Raw genomic sequence first — 26851 nt, forward strand, 5'->3', positions numbered from 1 at the left:
TGTCACTGTCTGATTAGGATCCTTGCAGTGATCCCAATCGGTTTCCCTAACTGCAGAAGCTAAAATACCTCCGTACGGTCAAATCATTGATCTTCTCATTGGTAAAATCTCATAGGTTTTATTTTTTTCTTATTTTTTTTAAATTATTATTACTAATTATATAAGAAGTTTTATTCAAACCTTAAGGTGTCTATGTTGTATTGCACAATAATTCTGGCTACTTTAATTTTCAGAACTTTAATTTGAATGCAATTATTAAAGTAATTCTACCCCTTTCTAGACCCTAAGAAACAAGAGTAGTTAATTGCTTATTTCCTTTAATTATGTACATTACTAAGCAATTATAAAGCCAAGTTTCCTTAATCTATGAACATTTTTCTCTAATTGGTAAGTTAAACTTTTGCAAGCTAATTAATTGCTTACACATAAATTAACTAGCAATTAGCAATTACATAAGTAAAAGCTACCTGATGTTCAGGAAATAGTTTATTTTCCATTTCATTAATAGGGATACATCTCACCATCTGGAAAGACTATTTTCAGGCAGGTGTTACCTTCTTTTAAATACTTTAAGACTAAATGCTTTAGAGAAGTGAGCTAAATCTTTAATCTTAATTGTATATGACTATTATAAAAAATGTTACTTGATACATCTGCCAGGTTTATATGTATCTTCCCAATGGAAGCTGATATCTCACATTAAACAAACTGTAACAAATGTGCTTTCAAGTTACCTGCGAAAATTATTTGGTAATCCGATTTTAAGGGATCCTAAATATCAAATGTGATTTGCTTGTTTATATTAATTTTGTCCTCCATTGCTCTATGAAACAGTTATTATTTTAAGGCAACCAAGGAAAGAGTCTTTTACTAACATGGGAAACCTGCTAATCACTTGTGATTTTCTTGTATAGTATAGCAGCAATGAAAGCTCAGTCATAAGGCTGTGTTTATAAATAGCATTTGCATTCTCACAAGGTGTATCTTTGAGGGTTTTGCCACTGATTTTTTTTTTACCAAATCAGCGATATGTAACATGTATGAACAGAATGCATGATTTTTTCATTCTAACCTTGCAGTTTCTCATCTGTTTTTTACAACATTAGCAGATGACCTTTTGCCTTTTAAAGTGCAGAAGAAAGAAAGAAAGAAAGAAAGAAAGAAAGAAAGAAAGAAAGAAAGAAAGAAAGAAAGAAAGAAAGAAAGACTGCCCAACCCACAGGTAGCATGGGATAATGGTAGGCCTCTTCATTATAAACAATTTTGATCTAATCAATATAATGTGGCATATTAGAGAAAACATTTCATTTTATTTTTAGAAAGAGACATGTCAAGCAAGCCAAATCAGGACAAATGCAGATATCTTCTGTCCCATTGAAGAGGACTCTTCTTTTTCTTCTTCTCATTTTAGTAAATACTTGCATTCTCTATAAATATGACGTTATAGAAAAATCTTTTTGCATAGCTATATGTTTATAGAAATGCGTCACTAAATAGCCAACTGATTATATCACTTAGGGACAAGTCCTACTGGCTGAAAAAGCCAGGGACTGTATGGCCAGAGCGCCAAGGGCAAGACTAACGTAATAAAGCACAAGGCCAGGCATTGGATGAAGTAGTCTTCACTTGACTCTGGAGCAGTGAAATGTGGTATATGAAGGGGTGAATCATGCTTCTTTATCTGACAGACAGATGAAAGAGATTGGGTTTGGTGAAAGTCAAAAGAATATTACCTGCTTGACTGTGTTGGTGAAAAGATACTGCTAAGGTTTTTTTTTTTTTTTTCACGGTTTGATCCCCCTAGTTCCAGTGAATTAAAATTTGACTGCTTTCAAATATTTAAGATGTTGGAAGAATTGCATGCGTCGAACTTCCAACAGTTTCGGGAAGGCTCTTTCCTGTTACAGCTTGACTGTGCCTCAGAGCACAATGTTGGTTCCATAAAGACATTTTTGGATAAGCTTGGTGTGGAAGAATGCAACTGGCCTTTACAGAGTCATGACCTCACCCTCTTCTAATGCCTTTGGGATGAATTGTAATGAAGATTGCAGGCCAGACCCTCTTGTCCATGTTCTTTTGCCCTTTTGGATGAATGAATAAAAATACCCACAGACACACTCCAAATATTGTAATAAAAACTGTTTGCAAGTTGTTAAAATTGTAAAGGAAGAAACAACCCAACATAAATGCCAGAGGTTTCGATCAATGGGGTTCCAGGTTACCCTTACTTATCACTTAAATGAAGGAGCAGAAGCACTCATCCAGAGGAAAAAGAGGTAGGCGAACAATGTCGGCCTTTAGATGTCGGCAAAGCCCAGGCACTCAGAGGGTAAACCTAAGTGGCAGCACTCCACAAAAGGCTAGCAGTGTGCCTGGTCCAAAGAACCGCCCACTGAGATCAGCGATCTGGCAGTTCTTCTGTGTTGGGGGCGGAAAAGACAATTCGGTTTTTGCAGCATTTGTGACCATAAAGTGGGTCCAGGTTTAGCTTTAAACCTGGGCACCACTTCTATTCATCAGCATGTGGACCAACGCCACCCCACTGCCTGGAAGAACTGAGATGCCCCCACCACATATTGTTAGGAACAATGAACACCTGCAGCTATCACTGCACAGCCCATCGCTGCAAGTTTTGAATCTGGGTTCTCGTTTGAAAGCAATCGGTCCCAGTCTTGTACCTCTGCTTCCTCTGTGACTCCCAGTGAACAAACACTGCCACTGGTGAAACAGCAGTCACTGTCTGAAGCCATCACAAGGATGGAGTATCATTCTTCCAAACACCCGATGGTGGAGTCAAAGCCATTTAAGGACCTCTTGTATTGTGCACAACTGTGATGGCGAGTGCCCAGTTGCCATTTCTTTATTTCATTGCCAACAAGGTGGTTCCATCTATGCATGGGTACACGCAGAAGAAGGTTGGTGACTCTTTGTAGCTCTTTGTCCCTAAGTGCGGATGTATGGAGTTAGCGCTATCGCCAGGGGCAGTATGCGTCTGTATATGTCCTTCCGAGAGAGCTGCAGTGGCAACATGGATCAACGGAGGTCACACTGCTATCTCCTCTGAGAATTCTGCATTGACATCATCTGGAGACCTCATCCTCTGCCTCCACTACCTCGTCTGGTCATCACACTACTGCACAAACAAACTATCCCTGTGGTGTACCAATGCTGCCAAGCCCAGGTGATGGATTGGCAGATGGTGGTTTGTCAATTGCTGGTACAGTTTGAGGAAGCCACTCTGTTGGTCAGCTACAACGACTACGGTGTGAATGGCATTATCCGGTAGCCGGTTGAGCCTCCAGACAATGATGAGTGACTTCCTGAAGGAACCCAGCAGCCCCACACTAAAGTGTCCATCAAACAACACCTGAAGTTCCAGGTCAAATCCTACTTGGAATCCCCCTTGCCCTTGAATATTTCAGACGCTGTGCAATTCTGGGCAGTAAATCTGGATGTCTGGCCACAGCTGGCAGAGTGTGTTATTACCCTGCTGTCATGCCCAGCAAGCAGCGATGCATTAGAGATTGTGTTCAGTATGTCAAGAGCCATCAGGACGGCAATGCTTACATTCTTCAAAATGAATCAAGCCTGGATAGGACCGGGTATCACCACCCCCATGCCTGACGATTAAAAGTCTCTATTCAAAAAAAGCCCCAATGAAGTATTTACCCACCCTAACTTTTAAATTTTTTAAAATGTCAAGTAATTTTACCCCTTACGGCAAAAAAATAAAAAGATAATCCTGTAACAAATATCGATCAATATGGATATATTAAAACCAAAACTTTTTTTTTTTTTTGAGCGTTGCCAACATTTATTATTTAGAAGCAGAAAGTGGAAAAAACGCTTATTATACTGAAATTGTGTAAATCCCCCTCCCCCCTTTCCAAAACAAGCCACTTATTGTAGACGATGGCAGCCGAGGGCCACATTCACACCATGCACACTGTAGGCAGGACCAGAGAACATTGAAATCACAGTAAAGACTGAACAGGTTTCCTGCTCTCAATTTCCTGTAGAAAAAAACAGTAGCAGCAAAAGGTAAGTAAACCCTTTGGAATTACTTGGATTCCAAATATAATGTGATGTCATTGTTCTCTACGCCACCGTTCTAAACAGACACAATGTAACTAAGCTAATAGCACACAGGAAGCTGTAGTGGCTGTGGCTTTTATGAAATATATTGAGTAAACATCCACAGTGCAGGGAGAAAAAGTAAGTGAACGCTTCGGAATCACTTGGATTCCAGATATAATGTGATTTAATTGTTCTCTATGCCACAGTTTTAAACAGACAAAATGTATCTAGGGAAATAGCGCACAAGAGGCTTTACTGATTATGGCTTTTATGGAAGATTTTGAGTAAACATCCACAATGCAGGGAGGAATAAGTATGTGAAGTTTTGGAATTACTTAGATTTCTGCAATGATTCCTAATGGAATATGATCTGATTGTTCTCTATGTCTATTGTTCTCTATGTTACCATTTGCTTGCTTGTAGCCATAAGTCATGATAAAAGGCCACACCTTCTCCCTGCCTTGCCACACCCCCTGCAGGCTCATCAGATAAATGTGTCTTACACCAGGGTGCTCAGTGACAATTTCCCCCCATTGTAACTTAACTGATAACACACAGACATGTATACTATCCATTACTTTTATGGGGCACATTGAGAAATCATTTACAGTGTAAGGAGAAAAAGTAAGTGAACCCACTGGAATTACTTGATTCCAAATATACCATGATCCAATTGTTCTTTAAGTCTGCTGTTGTTTATTTCACTCTATGACTGTTTACAGCCATAACTTATGATAAATCAGGTGTGTGAGAAGGACACACCCCCTGTAAGCCCACGAGTTGAGTGGGGCTTACACCAGGGTGCTTGGTGGCAACTTCCTCCCATTGTAACTAAGTTGATAACACACAGGCAGGTGTACTATCTATTACTTTTAGGGAGCACACTGAGTGAACATCCACAGTGCAGGGAGAAAAAGAAAGTGAACCCTTTGGAACTACTTGGATTTCTGCCTTAATTTCAAATAAGGTGAAAGACAAAACAAAAATTGAGGAAATTATCAATGCTTTTACCAGAGGACTGGGGGGAGGAAATGAAAAAAAAAAGATGATGGAAAGTGGCAAGTAAGGGACTGCTTAAAATTAAACAAAACTAAATAAAAACATTCATAAATTCTCATCAATGTAAATAAACTGATAGATCATAGGCATCTGCATTGTTCATGCTACTTATGGAAAATATTGGGTAAACATCCACAGTGCAGGGGAAAGTAAGTAAACCATTTGGAATTGCTAAAGTAGGTTTTTTTCTCATTATTTGGTTTATCTGTTAAAAGAATTAGATTTAAAAAAAAAAAATCACCAACATTTTGGCAAATAAACTTAGTTATCCCCCCATGGGACTAAATTAGTAAAGCAGCTAAAATTATAAGAGCAATGGTTTAGTGTAAATCATGGGAAAGGACCAGACCCAGCCTGAGCCTGGTAAAGGAGGAGGTTCAGACTACCTCAGACTCCAACACACAATATAGCTAAGCTGAGGGTGTATTGTAATGGAAATCTCATTTCTGCTGATAGAGAATTTGTACCACCAAAGAATACTTCCTTTACATGGAAGAGATATTTGAGCCCACTACAAATAAATTAATCATTAATAAAGTTTATTTGAAGCAATTATTATAAACAGACACGATTTAAAAAAAACACAATTACATAAAGGAACATACAAGGAGGAGGATTACAAAGGACCGACAATACAGACACAAGGAAAGGGGAAGCCACACGGTTCATGCATGAAATAGTTGGAAAAAGACTAAAAAATGTTTTGGCCAGTTAGTAGCGTGTATTATAAAGTGCTCTGGAAGTGCCTTGAGTAAAATAACTGATAATCAACAAAGCATGAAAAGTGGGGGCATTGGAACTTAGGAGTATAAAGTTATGCCTCTATTGCAGCACGCATATATATATATATATATATATATATATATATTGCAATAGAAGGGAAGTGTAACCATAGTCATGGGAATTTGTGTTTGGATAATCCTGGGGCATGGGTTGCATGTAGTCTTTTGGTAATGCATTGAGCTGGTTTGGATAATATGCAGTATGTCTGTCTTGGAAATGTTTTGACCATAAATGGCAATACTGTACATGTAAAGATGTAAATATATATATATATATATATATATATATATATATATATATAATTTTACATCTTCACAAACATTATCCAAACACAAGTAAACTAGAAATATGGAATAACTTATAGCCTGAAATTTGGCTTTAAGAATGAAAGAGATGGGCAAATAGTGAAATAATAGAAAGAAAATGTATAGGTCCTCGAGTTAGAAATGTACAAGGATAAGGTTTCCTTGTACATTTCTAACTCGAGGACCTATACATTTTCTTTCTATTGTTCACTTACTAATTCCTTGAGGTATAGGAATATTCTAGGCTCACCTCGTTAGATCTGTAAACTAAGCAGTTGAACTCACACTCCTCCTTTTATTCCTTAAATAGTGAAATATTCGTTAACTCGAATTAAATAGCTCCCAATATTCGTATGAATATCAAATCCCATTATAGTCTATGAGAGAAAAATACTTGGGAACTCCTCTGTACGAAACATCAATACATCTAACAGATGAGATTATTAAAAAAAATGTTCTGCAATGCAGACTGTCAAATATGGGCTTTGTACCCACTCAGGATAAATTTAGCCACCAACTCCTCTGTACGAAACATCGATACATCTAGTCTGTATCAAGGATTGGTTCATCTAACAGATGTTGAGTTTTTTTTTATTTTTAAAATTATTCGGCAGTATAAACTGACCAAAATGGTCTATTTAGCAACTCCTGAAAAATTTGACTACAAACTCCTATGTATCAAAGATGAATTAATCTAACAGATGTTGAGATTGATTTTTCAAAAAATTATTCAGCAATATAAACTGACCAAAATCGTCTTTTTAGCCACTCGTGAAAAATTTGACCACCAACTCCTCTGTATCAAAGATTGATTCATCTAACACAGGCATGTCCAAAGTCCGGCCCGCGGGTCGCAAATGGCTCCGAACTTTTACGGCCCCCCAGGTATCCGGCAGCAACAGATACCTTGCGCCACGCCACTCTAGTGCACAGAAAAGGAAAGCCGAAATCTCGCGATGTCCGAGATTTCGGCTTTCCTTTCCTGTGCACTAGAGCAGTGTTTTTCAACCAGTGTTCCGCGGGCGCCGTCCTCCTCACCTACTGGGTCGGACGTGCTCCTCCAATCAGGGGAGACCAAGAGGGTGGTGCGCCACGCACCACGCTCCCGGTCTCCCCTGATTGGAGGAGCACGTCCGGGCCAGTAGGTGAGGGGGATGGCGCCCGCGGTGAGCATCTCAAGGAAGGTGATCAGGGATGGGGGAGAAACAGGAGAGAAGCAGGGGGGAGAGAAACATGGGGATGGGGGAGAAGCAGGGGGGAGAGAAACATGGGGATGGGGGAGAAGCAGGGGGGAGAGAAACATGGGGATGGGGGAGAAGCAGGGGGGAGAGAAACATGGGGATGGGGGAGAAGCAGGGGGGAGAGAAACATGAGGATGGGGGAGAAGCAGGGGGGAGAGAAACATGGGGATGGGGGAGAAACAGGGGGGAGAGAAACATGGGGATGGGGGAGAAGCAGGGGGGAGAGAAACATGAGGATGTGGGAGAAACAGGGGGGAGAGAAACATGGGGATAGGGGAGAAAAAGGGGGGGGGAGAGAAACATGGGGATGGGGGAGAAGCAGGGGGTAGAGAAACATGGGGATGGGGGAGAAGCAGGGGGTAGAGAAACATGGGGATGGGGGAGAAGAAGGGGGGGGGAGAAACATGGGGATGGGGGAGAAGCAGGGGGGAGAGAAACATGGGGATGGGGGAGAAGCAGGGGGGAGAGAAACATGGGGATGGGGAGAAGCAGGGGGGAGAGAAACATGGGGATGGGGGAAAAACAGGGGAGAGAAGCAGGGGGGAGAAAAACATGGGGATGGGGGAGAGAAACAGGGATATCCCTTTTGTGTTTATCGAAACAGGCTCAGGTTTCACACTGAGTATAAATACATTTAGAATCTATATTATTAACTATCTGTATAATATGTACTGTTTTAGTGTCATTTTGTGCCATTTTGGTTGGTGGTGTGCCCCGGGATTTTTTAAGTATAAAAAGTGTGCCGTTTTCAATAAACTTTGTAAAAAAAAAGTTTATTTGCATTCATTTTAATGGTCCAAAGAATGTCAAGCAAAATGGTCGGCCCTCGCACATGTTCACTTCATCAAATTTGGCACTCTTCGAAAAAAGTTTGGACATGCGTGATCTAACAGATGTTCAGATTAATAAAAAATAAAAAATATTTTGTAATGCAGAACGAGAAAAATGGGCTTTTTGTCCACTCAGAAAAAAATTACCACCAACTCCTCTGTACCAAAGATTGATTAACCCTTTAAGGACATGGCCCATTTTCGTTTTTACGTTTTCGGTTTTTCCTCCTTGTGTTTAAAAGGTCATAGCACTTGCATTTTTCCACCTAGAAACCCACATGACCCCTTATTTCTTGCGTCACTAATTGTACTTTGCAATTACAGGCTGAATTTTTGCATAAAGTACACTGCGAAACCAGAAAAAAATTCAAAGTGTGGTGAAATTGAAAAAAAAAAACGCATTTCTTTTATTTGGGGGAAATGTGTTTTTACGCCATTCGCCCTGGGGTAAAACTGACTTGTTATGCATGTTCCTCAAGTCGTTACGATTAAAATGATATATAACATGTATAACTTATATTGTATCTGATGGCCTGTAAAAAATTCAAACCGTTGTTAACCAATATACATTCCTTAAAATCGCTCCATTCCCAGGCTTATAGCGCTTTTATCCTTTGGTCTATGGGGCTGTGCGAGGTGTCATTTTTTGCGCCATGATGTGATCTTTCTATCTGTACCTTGATTGCGCATATACGACTTTTTGATCGCTTGTTATTACATTTTTTCTGGATTTGATGCGACCAAAAATGCGCAATTTTGCACTTTGGGATTTTTTTGCGCTGACGCCGTTTACCGTACGAGATCAGGAATGTGATTAATTAATAGTTCGGGCGATTACGCACGCGGCGATACCAAACATGTTTATTTATTTATTTATTTGTTTACTTTTATTTAAAACCTGGGAAAAGGGGGGTGATTCAGACTTTTATTAGGGGAGGGGGCTTTTTACTATTAACAACACGTTTTTTTTTTTTTTACACATATACTAGAAGCCCCCCTGGGGGACTTCTAGTATATACACTTTGATCTCTCATAGAGATCTCTGCAGCATATCTATGCTGCAGAGATCCATGAGATCGGCACTCGTTTGCTTTCGGCTGCTGCAGCCGGAAACAAACGAGTGCCGAGCCGAGGACGGCGCCATCTTGGACGCGTCCCCGGCCGGCATCAGTAACGGAGATCGCTCCTCCGGGACAAGGTCCCGGAGGAGCGATCTCCCCCACTAGACACCAGGGAAACGTTGCCTCCGGTAATCGGAGGCAGCTGTCAACTTTGACAGCTGCCTCCGATTAGCTAATTAGCGGGCACGGCGATCGGACCGTGCCCGCTAATAGCAGCGGTCCCGGGCTACTCGCGGCACCCGGGATCGCGGCACTTCAAAGCGGGGCCGCCGCGCGGCCCCGCTTTGAAGTGCTAATGAGGACATAGGACGTACCGGTACGTCCTATGTCCTTAAGAGGTTAATCTAACAAATGATCAGATTAATTAAAAAATATATACATATTTTGCAATGCACACTGAGAAAAATGGGCTTTTTACCCACTCCTGAAAAATTGGTACCATTAGTGGCAGCGAGAAGAGCCCAGCGGGGAAGATGGAGGTTGCGGTTTAACTAAATTAGGTAGCAGAACATGGCAGGAGAGATGGAGGCATTTAAAACATAATCATTTGGAGGCCTACAAAGAGGATGAGGAGAAAGAGGTGTATGCAGTGCGCATCAAGCTCATACAGGTGTATTTTTCCAAAATACATTCAGCTGTAACACTTGGAACATTAGCTGTGGGCAGCATTAGAATCCAATTTTTAGAAGCAGCAAGCATAGAAACTACAGACATGAGATGTAGTGTAGTGGAAATGTGTATTTCACATTTCCAAGAAGACATGCTACAGTTTACTAGTCAGTGACATCGGCCACCGGGGCAACAAAATGGTCAGAGATCCACTCTTAATTAATTTCAATAAATTTCAAACAATCCACATTGTCAGTGGATAGACGGATACGTTTGTCAGTTATCACCCCGCCAGCTGTGCTGAATGTGCGTTCTGAGATAAAACTGGCTGCTGGCAAGATAACACTTCTATGGTGTGTCGAGCAAGCTCAGGCCATTCTTTCAATTTGGACACCCAGAAGTTGAAAAACATTGATGTTAAGGCACAGATAGTCATGGACCATGGTCTTAAGGCAGTCTCTGTGTGTTATAATGCTGCCCTGCCTTGCCGGAATTGGTGAGGTGGTAAAAATTGATTGCCAAATGTCACCCAGTACAGTTCTGCCACACTGCCTGCTGCTGCTGCGGTGGCTACTTGTAATTCTACTGTTGTCGTGTTGCTGACGCTGACATTAGAATGTGAAGACCCAAAAGATGTCTCGAGTTGGTCAATGAGCACTGTCTCAAAATCCTGCATTCTACTATCAATTTCTGTGGGTGGAAGGAAATTGCTCACTTTGGTCTTGTAACGTGGATCAAGTAGGGTTGCCACCCAGTAATCGCTGTTCTTTTTTATTGCCTTGATGCGTGGATTATGTTGGAAGTAATGTAGCATCCAAGCACTCATGTGTGAGATGTGTAAGGATCTTCCCGGGGGATAGTGTGTTTGGACACAGTTCACAGCAGACTTGGCTTTATAAAAGATCAGCTTGGCGTTTATTTGCAGCATCAACAGTCCAGCAACAGAAATACAGCAACACCGTGCTTTTAAGAAACAAAAACAAACAAAGGGTCTTGCCCGTCTGGGCGCTTACTAAGAGGTTTCTTCACCTATCTGACACTTGATAACAGTGCGTCTTTCACCTTGATATCACAGGGTGTATATAAGCTCCAGCAGTGGCTGCATTCACAGCTCCCACCAAACACTCAGGCTGGTCACTCCTGGCTGAGAGCAACCACCTGCACCTCTGTAGAGCTTTTACCCTCTCAGGCTGATTAGGGTCAGAACTCACCTGATCCCAAAACCCGAACTGGATCGGGGGGAGGGAATGGCAAGTCCCACTACCAAAACCTACCTGCCATTCCATGTAAATCCAGGCCCGGCAACAATAAATATTAGCTCAGCAGCATAACACTGCTGAGCAACAGATCCCTCCTGGACTTACCATCTCACGCTGTGTTGTAACCTAGGTGAGATGTACACCCCCTCAAACACTTCTCCAGTGACATGTCTACAGATGCTACAGGGATCTTCCAACTTGCTGGACCAGAGTAGGGACAGCTGTTCTTGCAAAGAAATGCCTGCTAGGCATTTGATACTGGAGACATGCCAGGTCCAGAATGTGGCTTAAGCCATCTGTGTCCACCAGGTGGAAAGGCAACATTTCTAAAGCAAACAGCCTGTCATTTATTTTTTTGGCTTTGGGATGGATGGGGTGAAAGCATTGCTTATGCACCTACACCTTGTACACAGAAGGCTGCCTGCCGGACTGGCAGCTGTACGGCGTGCAGTTGACACTGGTAGTAGGCGAAGATGTCAGCCGTGTTGGTGACAGTGGGGAGCGGCCGACAGGATCTTTGAGTGGAGATGGTGCTTAGTCGTGCTGCACCAAAACATCGGCAGAAGAGGGCTGCTTTGCCTTGGAAGTGGAGAAGGAGGAAGAGGCAGTAGATGTGACAGTAGTTGGAAGCCCAGGACCTGTGTGGCCTTTTTTTCGATTGCGATTTTTCGTTCCCTGCATTTGCCTGTTCATGCTTGTGGTACTTAAACACTTTTCATTGTTTCCCCTACTGACGCGTTGCCGGCAAATACGACATATCACCTCAGTCGGAGAATCAGAGGCTTGATCAAAAAAGGCCCAGGCTTCACAGGTTTGCCACCTCTTAGATGGCAAAAACCTACTACCGATCTCCCCGCTGCCATTACTGACCACTTCTGCCGCAGTAATATCAGCAGACTTGTGCGACTGCCCACTCCCTTTCTTAGGTGGGACCCGCACTGTAACTACCTCATCGTCCTCATCCTCCACTGATGATGCCCTCAGCAGCTGTCGCTCCAAAGACCACATTGGATCCGCATTGTCATCATCATTAGAGATGAGCGAATTTGCCAAAGTTCGGGTTCGTATAAACCTGAACTATAGGCTTCTGATTCCCGCTGTCTGCAGCCTTCGTGAACAGGGTGGATATAGCCTAAGGATCACCTGAAAAACTGGGATACAGCCTATGTCAATGTCTGTATCCCAGTTTTCCAGGCGGACAGGCTGTATCTACCCTGTTCACTGAGGCTGCAGACAGCGGGAATCAGAAGCCGATAGTTCAGGTTCAACCGAACCGAACCCGAAATTCGCTCATCTCTAATCATCATCATTGTCATGACAGGTGACTTCCTCTATCTGACAGTCTACATCCTCAAACTGTGGGTTAGAAGCCACAGGCACTTTCAGGCATTGCTGACCGCTCTCTCATGACAGGCCAGCTTCTTGATCCTCCTCTGAGGGCATCAGCAATTGGGTGTCAGAGCGGACTAAATCATCCTCTTTGGTCTCTTGATCTTTTGAACTGCCTTCTGACCCTAAATGCATTGTGTGGTCAAAGAGCTCATCAGAATGTGGATTATTTTCAGTGGCCTGTATATTGGGTAGGGACATTCTACCCATGTTTGCTTCTAGTTGGACTGACAATGATGATGATGATGACATTTGTGGCCGTGACTGAGAGGAAGAGGAGGTCAAAGCACTTAATTCAGGGTCCGATAACCACTGAAGAACAGATTGATGATGCTGTTCATTAATAAGGTGCACAGGAAACCTAGCAAAAGAGGACAGGCCTGAGGGTCCGGCTACTGATGATGTTCTCGCTTGTATGTTAGCAGGAGCACTGGAAGCAGAGCTTTGTGCACTAGCTCTATCTCCCCTTCCTAAACCTGATACTGCTTGACTTCCACTTCTGGTTCTCACCATGTTCACAAGATAGATATAACATCTTAGATAGACGATACAAAAAAAAAAAATCAACAGATTTACCCACTCTTGATAAATCCACGTACACAAATCAGATGTACGATTAATTACTTGGTATAACAGATGTGAAATATTCAGTATTTTTTAATGACAAAGAACGTTGGTTAGCTTCTAGGAATACTGCTGAACAAATGCAAATACACAAAAGAGATGTACATTTAATCACTGTTAAACAGATATGTTATATTTGGTAATTTTTCCGGACGGAAAGGGTACCTTTTTCAGCTTATAGGAATACAGCTGTAATAACTCAAGAAATGTAAGTACAGAAACGAGATGTACATTTAATCATTGTTTAACAGAGGTCTACTATTTCAAATTTTTCCTGATGGACAGGGGACCTTTTTTAGCTTATAGGAATACAGCAGTAATAACTCAAGAAATGCACGTACACAAACGAGATGTATGTTTATTCTCTGTATAACAGAGGTCTACTATTTAGTATTTTTCCTGACGGACAGAGGGCGTTTTTAGCTTATAGGAATACAGCTGTAATAACTTAAGAAATAAATGTACACAAATGAGATGTATGTTTAATAATTGTATATTAGAGGTCTACTATTTCGTATTTTTCCTGACGGACAGAGGACATTTTTTAGCTTATAAGAATACAGCGTTAATAACTCAATCAATGTACACACACAAACAAGATGTACGTTTAATCACTGTATAACAGAAGTCTACTATTTAGTATTTTTCCTGATGGGCAGGGGACATTTTTTAGCTTATAGGAGTACAGCTGTAATAACTAATCAAATGCAGAAACACAAATGAGATGTACGTTTAATTAATGTATAACAGAAGTGAGCAGACCAAAATACACTTTTAGGCAATATGTATAAATTGGCACATCCAATATGCAGCCTGCAAACCCAAAGATACGTATTGCTGTGGCTACAATGGTGTCTATGGACAGGAAAATGCTTGCTGCAAATATGCTAGTGTAACCTTGATGAACACCCCATTACTCTCTCTAATCCCAATGCCTATCTCTGTAATATCACTAATCTCACTGCCTATCTGTGAGATAGCTGTCTGTCCAGAAAAGTGAGTGAGGAGACAATGTCACCCAGAAAGCAGCATAGGGACTAATCAAAATGGCTGCATGCAGGGAAATCATATACTGCGATAGCAGTCTGTACAGCACAGTGAGTGAGTGAGGAGACAATGGCGTCCAGAACACAGCACAGCGACTAATCCAACTGGCAGCGTGCAGGCAGACGATGGTACACTGATATTGCCGTCCATACACCACGCTGAATGAGGAGAAAATGGCACCCAGAACGCAGCACAGTGACTTTTATATGAGATGGTCATGTGATTTTAGCAGCTAATACCTTTCCACCTCAACAATGACGTTTCTGCTCTGCACTGATTGGCTGGCAAAAAAGGCGCTCAAACACTAACTTGAACTCAAACACTAACTCGAACGAAAAGTAAAATGTTCGGTTCGAGTTTGAGAAAAATGAGATGTTCAACTGAAACCTAACTTTTTTTTTCAAACAGTTCGATCAACACTAACTACTACCAACAGCTATCTGCTGTTGAATTGCAGGCTACCTTGCCTTATTTATAGTAAATTCATCTGTGAATTGTTGCTTTTTGGTTTCTACTACCTAAAACGCTGCACAGCTGTTTTTAAGCCACCTTGCAGACTATGGGGTGGCCAGATAATAATACAAAGTTCAGTGTGGAACTACCTAGTTCAACACTTAAACTGTGTATTTCCCAAAGACTACATTGTACTGACCGGCATAAAGATCCTCTAATGGTTTTACACAACAGCCCTGGAATAACATGAGAATGCACTATTAGGCTATGTTCACACAATGTATTTTTTCATATTTATACAGCCGTTGTTTTTGAACATATTTGAACACATTTTGAACACATTATTTCTGCCATTTTATTATTATTATTATTTTTATTTTTATTTTTTTTTAAAGAAAATACAGTCCAGTGGGAAGATCTTTTCCAACTTAAGATTGTTGGAAAACATGCCGCTCTTTCATTTAACACAATCAGTGTAAAGCCTTCTGGAATCTGGGCATTTCTCTTTTCCATTCTCCATCACATGGAACATGCTTTTGTGCGTGGAGTTTTCTAGTTTATTTAAGTGTATCCCAATTGACTAGGTGTCCATTTCCATTTTTTGACAGTTGGATGGAACATTTAGCTCAACTGTCAGATTACAGTATTATTACTTGAAACAAAAATTGTTTCTGTGTGTGTCTCTTCATTGGGAGCTTTATTTAGCTTCATATATTTATATATATTTTTTTTTTCTTTAAAGGAAAGTTCCACTACAGTTATGACCCTCAACTGCCTCTCTTAGGCCCCTCAGGGTTGAAGAGAGTCCGAGTGCTGCCACTGCCACCTCCCAGTGTCTGATCTTGGCTCTTCAGGGTCAAGGAGAGTAACAGTGCTGCACCTGCCACCTCCTGTATCTTCTCTAGGCCCCTCTGGGTCGAGGAGAGCCAGAGTGCTGCCCCTGCCACCTTTCAATGTCTGTTCTAGGCACCTCAGGGTCAAACTGGTCCACTGTTGTCCAGGGCGAAAATTGCATGACTGTTTGGCTGGTTTAACGAGCTTCTTTACATGTGACTCGCAAATGTTTGTGAATAAGCCCCAAAATTTACAAACCTCGCCAAACAAATTTTTGACTGCTTTACTCATCTCCAGTTACTAAGACCATCAGGTTTTTCCACAATTATTTGTCATTGCAGATCACTAAGATTTAACATGAACATATAAGGAATAGATGATAAATAGAAATAAATACTATAATAATTCAAGGGATCAACTAAAAAGTCAGCTACAAATCTTTTTGTTTTCTGCTAGACCTTTTGGGTCCTTTTGTAATGTTTAGAGTGTCACTGTCGTTATAACTTTCAAAATCTAAATCAACAGTAGATGTGAGATAAAGCAAGTTTGCAATAAATATTCATTTATTTTTGTTGTTGTTATCATGCTATAAAACAAAGCTGAACTTACCAGAAATCCAGGTCCAGTCTACTGAAGGCAGCTTTTTCGACTTTTAGTACTGGTGGAAAAAAACAGACTAAACACAGGAATTCTGGCTTGTTGTCTGACTCTTTGAGAAAAAAAATAGTCAGAAAATAGGAAGTGCCATGTTTTCCATGATAACAACAACAAAAAAGAATGTATATTGAAAACTTGCTTTATATTACATCTACTGTTGATTTAGATTTTGAAAGTTATAACATCAGTGACACTTTAAGTCTGAGCCCACCTTCCTTAGGTCAGCACTGTCTGTCTGTCTATCTTTCTTTCTATCTATCTATCTATGCTAATTTGTCATGTTGGGTGAACAGACTATAATACGCTTGAAGAAAATGTCCAAAGGAGCTAAAATTATCAATAAACTGGTTTATTTCACTGTGAATAATCCTGAAGAGAGAAAATACATTTACCTTGTTCTGCTGCTCACCATCTGCTAGATACCAGGAATATTAACCTATGATCAAATATCATTGGCTGAAAGCCAGATCATTTTGCAAAACACATTTTTTGGATGTTCTTCTTGTTTTTTAAAAATAACAATTGAAGCTAGAAAACTGATTATATGTGAGGCATAAATTACTCTTTGAAGTCTGTATTTACATACATGTATACAAATTTAAAAATACACTGAGCATGCTGTATTAAGAAGAAATTTAGTATGTTCCTGCATTTAAAATAGCTACTAGCATACCTAAACATTTATAACTATGTAATAACCATTATTCCATTAAAGGTTATAGAGCGGGTTGAGGAGTTGGGACTGTTCTATCCCTGGAGGCTCTGCCCTGCATTCAGCAGTAGACAGCCACCACTAATAGCCCACATACTGTAGAGTGATCGCTTTATGCTGGCTATTAACTGTTTAATAGTAAGTAGTGAAAATTGACAGCAGCATTTTAACCCTTCTAAATATGCATCAGCAGTGGTATAGTAGGATGAATCAATACCCTGCGACATGAACACAGGGAATCAATCCATTGTTTTGGCAGTTCAACCTCTATACTAGGCCTCCATGGCTGCTGTAACAGTTCTATTGTTACAGCCTAAGAATAAAAACATGCTTGGATCGTGCAAGCCCAAAGAATTTGCATATGGCAGATTTAGCGCAGGTGACAATCATGTCACTTTCACAACCGATGTTGTGCAGAAGCCATAGCATAGACCCCAAAGCCATAGCATAAACCCCAAAATCATGTTCATATAAAAAGCAACATGTTTCAGATTTTCAGTACTATTGCGACATGACAAGGGTTGGTTTACTTTTCATTGTCCCTGTTAGCGAGAATCCTACTTCACACTGATGAGAGGCAGTACCCCAAAACAGCTGTCTGTGGATGGATGCCTGTCTGTCTGTGGTAATCTCTTGTCATGTTGCAAAAGGGGCCACCCTGGTATTTCTCTATTTGTGTCCAATACTCGCAACCGGCTACTGGAGAGGATGCTGGCAGAAGGATTCTCAGTGTCGCTCCAGTGCCCTGTGCCCCTCAGTGTCCCTCTGCCATCATCCTCTCTAGCAGCCACAGCCCGCACAGCTGTGGGAGTCGGGTCGTGACATCACCATTTTATCCAGGAAGTGAAGCCTTGATGTAGTAGTAAGTGCAGGGAAAAAAGCACTTTATAAGCAATTCCCGAAATAAGTGTATGTTGGTAATTTGTATAACTTTTGGGGGGCAATACAATACTTCTCCTTTAAAAAACCTACTACAGAGTTTCTTTTTAAATAAATGGAGCTATTGATATTTAATGATGTCTGAGAAATGACATTTAAGTAATAGTTAAGGTGTGCACCGCTTAGTAAGCCAGGCTGGGTGTTAATAAATGCCCCCCAACTGTATAATCAAAATACTTTATTAATTCCTCATGAAACTAAGAAGAATATACAATGCTTAAAAATCACAGACAGAAGGTAAAATAATTCATACACACAAGACAGCAATATCAGAGTGATTCAATATTTGAGAAGGAATCAGTGGGGATATACTACTGAACAACACAATTTAAGGTATACAATTTACACAATCATAATGGTCACCATGCGGTTGTTGCACAAATCCCTACCAGTCACTAGTTACAATGCCAGTGAACACTATTGCTTCACCCTCAGCCTGGCACTATACTGCAGAGTGCACGTGCCCAAAACCATCTACAGCATGATGCCAATATACCAAGGAGTCAACTGAGATACTATGTTCTGGCTACTGCGTGCTGATGCCTCCAAAGCACGCTTCATGTTCATTTGGTCATGGAGGTTTCTTTGAACAAGTGTTGTTCCTCGTGTGAGCATATAAAGGACTGAAACTTACAGTGTTTGGTCTCAAATATTGGCACAGAGGGAGCATGGACCATTGTTTGGCTGCATGCATGTACATATAACATTGATTTAAATGTACTGTAGAAAACATAAAAAAAATGAATTATATTACAAAACTGCTGTAGATTTTGTAAACAAATTATGACAGGTATGCTTAAAGTCTAAAAATAATGTAGAAAAATGGTTGCTTTGTCAGGAACCGGACAGCAGGACAAGACAACACAGTGAGCCCTAAGCTCAGCCCCGCCCACTGTCCTCTACCTATTTGCCACAATCCGCCCTAAGATGGCAGCGAGCAACTGGGCGTCAGTCCCTGCACTGGCTAGGTGGGACACAAGGACAAGACAGACAGACAAAACACAATAAAGAATGGTCGACAGTCCGGGTCACAACAATCGGGCAGCAAAAGTACAAAATCACAATCCAAAGGCAAGGTCAAAAAACAGGCAGTATGGTCAGTGGCAGGCCGCAAGCAGGAAAGGTCAGAAATACAAAGCAGAGTCAGAATAAACAGAGCAATAATAGCAAACACAGAACCAGGCAGAGACAAGCTCAATATCCGGCAAAGATATCCCAGACTGAGGTAGTTATATAGGAGGCCAGGGTTCTGATCCAGAACATAATTGGACCATCCCCCTGAACTCCAAGCACAGACAGCTGAGAACAAAACAGATCCACTGGCAGGAAGACCTGTCAGTCACAGCAGAACCAAAACACAGATTAACCCTAACATGGCCAGACAGAACTCAGCAGGTAAAGTCGGGTGTGTCTCTCAAGGTGAGCAAATAACCAGTGTTCACACACTACAAAACAAAACACAGAAACAGAATGCAAGAAAATCAGCACCTTCTCGGCCGCACAGCATGAGCAGAGGGACGCATGACGCTCCGCAAAGATACCATCCTGACATGCTTTTTACCAGAAATAACCTAAAGTTCCTGAGCCCCAATGCAAAATTGATGACATCTGTCAAATCTGTAATCTGTTAATGCTAGGTTGTCTTCTTTGTGCCATTGTGTTGTGTTTGCACATGATTTTTTGTCTGGTTTTGTAGATTTGCAATATTAAAGGGATAATGTCAGTTGCAATTCACATTCCAAACTTCTGAAACTGTTAGGCTGCATTCACGCGTTCTGGAATGCCTGTAATGGATTTCTCCCCCCCGCCCAGGCAGCATCTGTTATAAGATGCTGGGAGTGGAGGAACTGTACAGACATACACCGCGCTGTAATGACAGAGACTCGTGGCTGATTCATTACAGTGTGGCGCATATCTGTGAATGCAGCCTCAGATAGCTGTTAGGTTAACCCCTTCCCGCATGTGGGTGTAACTGTACATCATCATGCAGGTGGGGGCGTTCAGAGAGGGGTCGCACGGCGACCCCGCTCTGAACCGCTGCAGTTGCAGGTGTTATCTGTAGCCCAGGACCACAACAATTGGCGAACATGGTCCAATCGCTGTGTCCGCTAATTAGCCTTTTAAATACAGTTGTCAAAGTTCCTTTCTTGGTGGTCTAGTGGTCCGCTATGTGGTCGCTGAGGAGCGATCCCCGCATCTGTTACCGGCCGGGGTCTGCGCTGTAATGGCGCTGATCCCAGCTGAGAATTCTATTGTTTTCAGCTACAGCAGCCGAAAGAAATATAATGCTTATCTCATTGATCTATGCAGTATATCTATACTGCATAGATCTCACGAGAGATCAGAGCGGTAATACTAGAATAGACTTCTAGTATGTGTGTAAAAAAAAAAAAGTTTTTTTATCAATAAAAAATCCCCTTCCCTAATAAAAGTTTAAATCAATCCCTTTTCCCCATTTTATAAATAAAAATAAATAAACATGTTTGGTATCGCCGTGTGCGTAATCGCCCAACTATTCATTTGTTTCATTCCTGATCTCTCACGATAAATGAAGTAAGCGCAAAAAAATTACAAAGTGCAAAATTGCACATTTTTGGTTGCATCAAATCCAGAAAAATTGTAATAAAAAGCAATAAAAAAAACACATATGCGCAATTAAGGTACCGATAGAAAGTACAGATCTGGGCACAAAAAATGACACCTCACACAGCCCCATAGACCAAAGGATAAAAGTGATATAAGCATGGTAATAGAGCGATTTTAAGGGACATTTATTTTTTTAAAAAGGTTTAAATTTTTTTAAAGCCATCAAATAAAATAAACGTTACACAAGTGACATATCGTAATCGTAACTTGAGAAACATGCATAACATGTCAGTTTTACCCCGGGGCAAACGGCGTAAACACAAAATCTCCCCAAATCAAAAAAGTATTCTTCGCAATAAAGCTCAATGAGAAAAATTGTGACATGAAGTTTAATAAAAACAAAAAAAGTTTGATAGTTTTATTGGAGAGGGGGATATATAAATGGATTATAAACATATCTGTCCATTGGAATTCTACAATCTAATTAGACTTTTGGAATGAAAAAGCAGTGGGATACTAAAAGCAGACGCTATTTTATTATTCAGTGAGGCGAAGGGTTTTATTATTCACTATTAGGCCAAGGAACTAAAAATTGGGTTACCTCAGGATGTAGAAAGAGTATGGTAATGAGGGGCTTCGACAAGGTCAGAAACACATGATTGCATAAAGTAATATTTGTATTTCTTTCTACATGTGAGAAGGCCATGAATAGCTAAAGATTTTAGAATAACAGGAGTATGAACTTTCACATAGCCAAAATAATCAGAAAGAAAGTCAGCAGTTCTGATGGACAACTCTTAATAAATAGACTGCAACATCAATCAGGTTCTCTATTTTTACACAAAAAGTCATGGAATTGTAGGCACTGCATATAAATTAGACAAAACTGTCTGCCAAACCATTTTAGAATTCAAATAGAAAAGCCCATTAAATATTAATAAAAACTTGTCCTCTTGGTCCTTTTCTCTTGTTCACAATGTCATATCAGTTCTAATCCTTTAAAAAATATTGTAAGATAAAAATCTCCATTTCACAGAATAATTTGTAAGATGTTATTACATAGTCTATTTGATTAAGTTGAGAAGATGTACTGTACATGTTCAGAAATTTGGCAATGCTAGGGAAACACAAGTCCCCTTGTAAATGCATCAAGAAGACACTTAATGACAGACAAGGATACAGATGTTCCCACCATTAACATTCCTACCTTTAAGTAAACGACCCAAATTTCTCAGCATGTAAATTAAATTTTTCAGCATGCTAACAATACCTTAACAAGCTCCAATTAATATGACAACCACTAGGCAAGTACGCATAGACACATACTGTATGGCATACACATTTCCCAGAACCTGAATTCACAGCAAATTTACCAAAAATGTGCTTTTTCAATTCAATAATAAATAATAAATAATAATAATAAAAAGGTTTATTTACCTGTCCAGGCTCCCTAGTGTTGTCTTCCTTTTTTTCAGCTGCCTCAAGACCGTTCAGGCAATCAATGATGGAGAGTCAGTGCAGAAGCCACTTATTTGCTGAGTGGGTTGTATCTCGTGTCACGATAGTGACAGCTTGCTTAGCAAATCACTGGCCACCGCCCTATCCATTGTCAGTCAGTGATTGGCTGAGCACCCACTCAGCCAATCACTGACTGAATGAGAAGGGACACCACCATAGCCAGTGATTGGCTGAGAGGGCTGCCCGCTTAGCCAATCACTGGTTGCACCATTGTCCCTCAGGTAGTAATTGCCTGAGCAAGCTGGAGGCGGCTGAAGACACGGAAGAGGACACTGGGGGAGCTCAGACATGTAAGCATAGATTCGTTAAGGTTTGGTTCGCGGAGATCGCAAATTTTAAAATATTCACTCTCTTAATAAGACTACAACCTGTGTGAACATACCCTAACGCATAGCTTTTTCAATTGTATAAATATTCAATAAATATACATTTTTCATCAACCAACTAACCCCATACCAATTTCATTGAAAAAAGGAACTAAATATTTTCGCTCATATGCCCATATCTGAATCTACTTATACAGCTCTTCTTTTCCTGCCCAAAAAAAGTAAAAGTCACAGCACTCATTGCTACAACAGAATCACAATGCCACTTAAAGAAAAGACACACAGATCCAAGGGCACCAGTCTTAATTATATAAGCAGTTTCCCAGCATAAGAGCTGTCTCTTATATAACCCCCTGTAGCATAATGTGTTAATATTGTTAGCAAATCATTTGTTCATATATTGGGGAATATCTATTCATTTATGTAATTTTCCTGATGACCATTCTGATGAAAAAGCCGTATCCCAGTTTTCCAGGCGGCCCTCCCGCTTTATCCACCCTCTCCACGGAGGTTTAAGACAGCGGGAATCATTGCCGAGAGTCCGGGTTCGTACGAAACCGAACCTCGGCAGGTTCAGACCATCCCTAGCTGCATTTAACTTCAGCAGTCACTGATATTCAAATTTGCAACAATCGGACTCAAGCTTGATTGAGTGGCGCTCATCTCTATCTGAGAAGCAAAGCTGAAGTTTAGAGTAAAGAATTCTAATTGAGTATATTCTTTACAAAAGAAAACTGAAGGTTACAAGTAGAGATTGTAGTGAATTTACAGTAAGTTGAATAGTGAGGGGTGTGACTTGGAGACAGCATCTTGACATAGCTAGTTATGCTGCCATAATGAGAAAGGTGAAACGTCAATGTTTGGATATGTGAGTGAAGTGAATTAGGAGGTTGCATTTAGTTAATATACAAGATTCTGTTTTAATGCAGAAAAGAGAAAGTAGGGGGCAAGACCAAAAAGTGTGGAAAAGAACCTCTAAAAAAATGTAACAAGGGCCATAGAGATATAATACCATACTTAGAGCTAAGCCACATCAAAGTCTGCTAGCCTGCTCTCTTAAAAGTTTTCATATAAATATGTCACATTGATTTATATGTATATTTATTTGGTTGGTTGATATTGGTGGCTAATCAGTATAAGAGATTGCTCCGCTCTAATGTAAATGTTTACAAATTTGTTAAGGAAAGATATCTATTTAAGTGTAATGGCTTCATAATAAATTATAGGGTCTGGAAGAGCTATGCCACCAGGCAGTTTACTGCATGTAAAAGATATTTAGTTTTAAGAAATAAATTAATAAAAAAAGAGCTCTTCTTTATTTCAAAAAGTTGTACAGGACTGGTGTTTTCTGTAGCATAGCTCGGATAATGACATGAATTAGTCTTTAGGAGTTATCTTTACCCTCTCTGGAACCAACAAACCCAAGATGTTCCTTCTGTAATAATTTGGGAAAGATAAGGTTCAGTCAAGAAGCCAATAAATTTGTCCAAATTTTGATATCTACATTCAGTAATGAAATAGGTTGATAACTAACACAAGAACCTGGTGTCATATTGGTGGCTATTAGTGACCAGCATATAGACATTTATAAAAAAAAATAAAAAATAAATAAAAACTTGTAGGGCTTCCAAATGCCTTTCAGCATATACTTGTAGCATCTCCTTATACTGTTATTCGAAATTTACCTCAAATGCCATGCTCAAATTCTTCAAAGTGAAACAATGTATATATTCCATTGCTACATGGTATTAGTAACATTATTTGCAATCTACATCTATTCTGTTTATACTGACAACGATTCCATCATTTCTAGAACACTGTCGTCAGCAAAGGTAAAGCCTAAATTATCCTGTGGGGATTTGTGTTATATGAAATATATAACTTTTTTTTTTTAAACAAAGTTTTCTTTCTTTTCTTTAATTTTGTATTTTTTTCATCACCTAGACTGTATAAATGTTATATATCAAGAAAGAAGTTAAAAACATAAAATTTTTCACAAGCAACAGATGCTTTGCTCCTAAAAAAAAACAGGCCCCCAGGATGTATTTGGTCTATGGTGGTGTCAAACTTCATGGATAATTTAATAACTAATAATTTTAATTCCTGAAATCCAAGACATGATACATAATAGCATCCATGCAGATAAATTAACCCTGTAGGCTAATGACATTTACATGAATTTTTTGATTTAATGTATTTAGATGTCAGTATACAAATGATTTTTTTTTGCACTGACAGAAAAGTAGCAAACATTATTATACAAGTGTGCCAGAGAAAATGTTAGATTAAAATATGAACGTGCTGTTTAATCAGAATTATATAACTCGGAAATTCTTTTCTAGAGGGAAAAATAATAATGCATTGCATAATCTTTTTGCTTATGTTTAATCCATCAAAATTTCATGAAATTACAAGATAGACGAATAGTCGAATAATTGTTGCAGATATTTTATGAGTTATGTAAGTAATTACTATGACAATAAAAAGTCAGGTTTGTATTATTTTTGTATCAAATAATGTAAAAGTTTTATTTTTTTTACATATATAAACGTTGATTTATAATCTTAGGGCTATGTTCACTAAAAGTTGTTTTGAGGCCATATTTTTGGACATTAATCATTTTCAAATGGAAATAGGATTGTGGTTTGATAATAACAGCAGTAATTGGCAAAATATGGACACATTGTAACCTCTAAATAACAGCCATTAAAAACAGAGCATAAAAAGACACTGGCCTAGATTTATCAAGGGTGTAAAATTTAGACTGGTGCAAACTGCCCACAGCAACCAATCACAGTTGCGCTTTCAGCTCTGGTAAAATAAAGGAATTGTAATAATAGGAATAATAGGAATTGTAATTGGTTGCTGTGGGCAGGTTGCACCAATTTTAAAGAGAACCTATCACCAAAAAGTATATAGTAGGGAGGAAGTAAATATAACCACACATAAAACAAATCACCCCTGGAAGCATTAGGTCTATTAATTCTGTCATTATATTGTAAGAAAACTACCATGGAAAAAGCTCATGGCAGTTGTACACACAGGCTGTCAGTTGCACATATAGACCATGCCCCCAGATTACATGCGTGTGTGCTGCAGGATTCCAAGCTTGTGTGCCCTGCAGCCTCTTATTAATAGCAGGGTTAGTACTTTGGACTGTAATGTTTCTCCAGTGTATCTGAACCTATTATTTGTCATACTGTCTGCTCAAAAGTGGTATGTAAACACACTACGGAATCCGGGCAGATAACCTGCTGTGAATTCTGTCAATCGCGTGCATCTCCACCCGTGCCATAGACTCCATTCTATGGTTGGAGAGATTCCACCAACTGTCCGAAGAATTGGATCTTCAAATCCAAACCAATGTAATCCGCTAGATCTTTACAGATAGCTGCTTACAGTCTGGCAACTAAGGGTTAAGTATGGATGCATTGCACTCCACCCCCTGGGGGCCAGACATTTCATACTGCACCCATACCAACAAGGAAGGGGGTTAAGTGCCCCCCTCCCTTGTTTCCTGGGCTGGGTGGAGTGCAAGTTACAGGTACAGGGGATAGATAGCAGCTGCCCTGTGTCTGCATCTTCAGGACACAGTCTGGCCCGGGTAGGAATGGGGTTAATAGCCTTAATCCCTGCCTCCCTGGACCAGGCTGTAAGTAAACCTATAAGTGCTGCTGCATACTCACGGAATCGGGGCGCCAGGTACGACCCTCTCTGTATGCTGATGGTCAAAGTTAACATCAGTATAAAGAGAAGGTCATAATTTGGGAACAGTGGCATATCAGAGAACGGCTGACACCCCTAGAATCAAGTATGCAGCACTTACAGGTTTACTTACAGCCTGATCCAGGGAGGCAGGTATTAAGGCTATTAACCCCACTCCTTCCCGAGCCAGACTGTGTCCTGAAGATGCAGTCACAGGGGAGCTGCTAACTCTCCCGTGTGCCTGTATCTTCAGCCTGATCACTGCCCGACCTCTTCAGTTTTTCTGAGCTGTCAAAAGCAGCTCCCCAGCCCTAATGCAATGGTGGGGACCCTGAGCTGTTTTGACAGCTCAGAAAAGGTGAAGAGGGAGGGCAGAGTAGAACAGGGGGCAGGGGGAACTGCTCATTAATGTCTCTGCAGCCTAAGTTATAGGCTGCAGGGACATTAACAGTGAGAGCTACAGAGCGATTTCGAGAGATTGCTCTGTAGCTGAAGAGCGCAGGGGATGCCTGGAACATCCGGCAGAGCTGTCACGTGCCGACTCTTTTGAAAAGAGTCGGCATGTGACAGTTCATAAAAACTGTTATAGCGCCTCACGAAGGCCAAATAAATAATAACATGTATTTACAGTAATGCTATGGCAGTTAAGGCCATTGCATTACTGTAAAGTAAAAATTTGGTGATAGGTTAAATGTTAATCTTTAATGTTATACCCTTTGCTAAATCACCCCCATTGTGTGTACATATGTATACACACTTAAGGCTGGGTTCACCCTA

This window comes from Dendropsophus ebraccatus, chromosome 7, assembly GCF_027789765.1.
Source record: "Dendropsophus ebraccatus isolate aDenEbr1 chromosome 7, aDenEbr1.pat, whole genome shotgun sequence".
In the NCBI taxonomy this organism is placed as follows: Eukaryota; Metazoa; Chordata; class Amphibia; order Anura; family Hylidae; genus Dendropsophus; species Dendropsophus ebraccatus.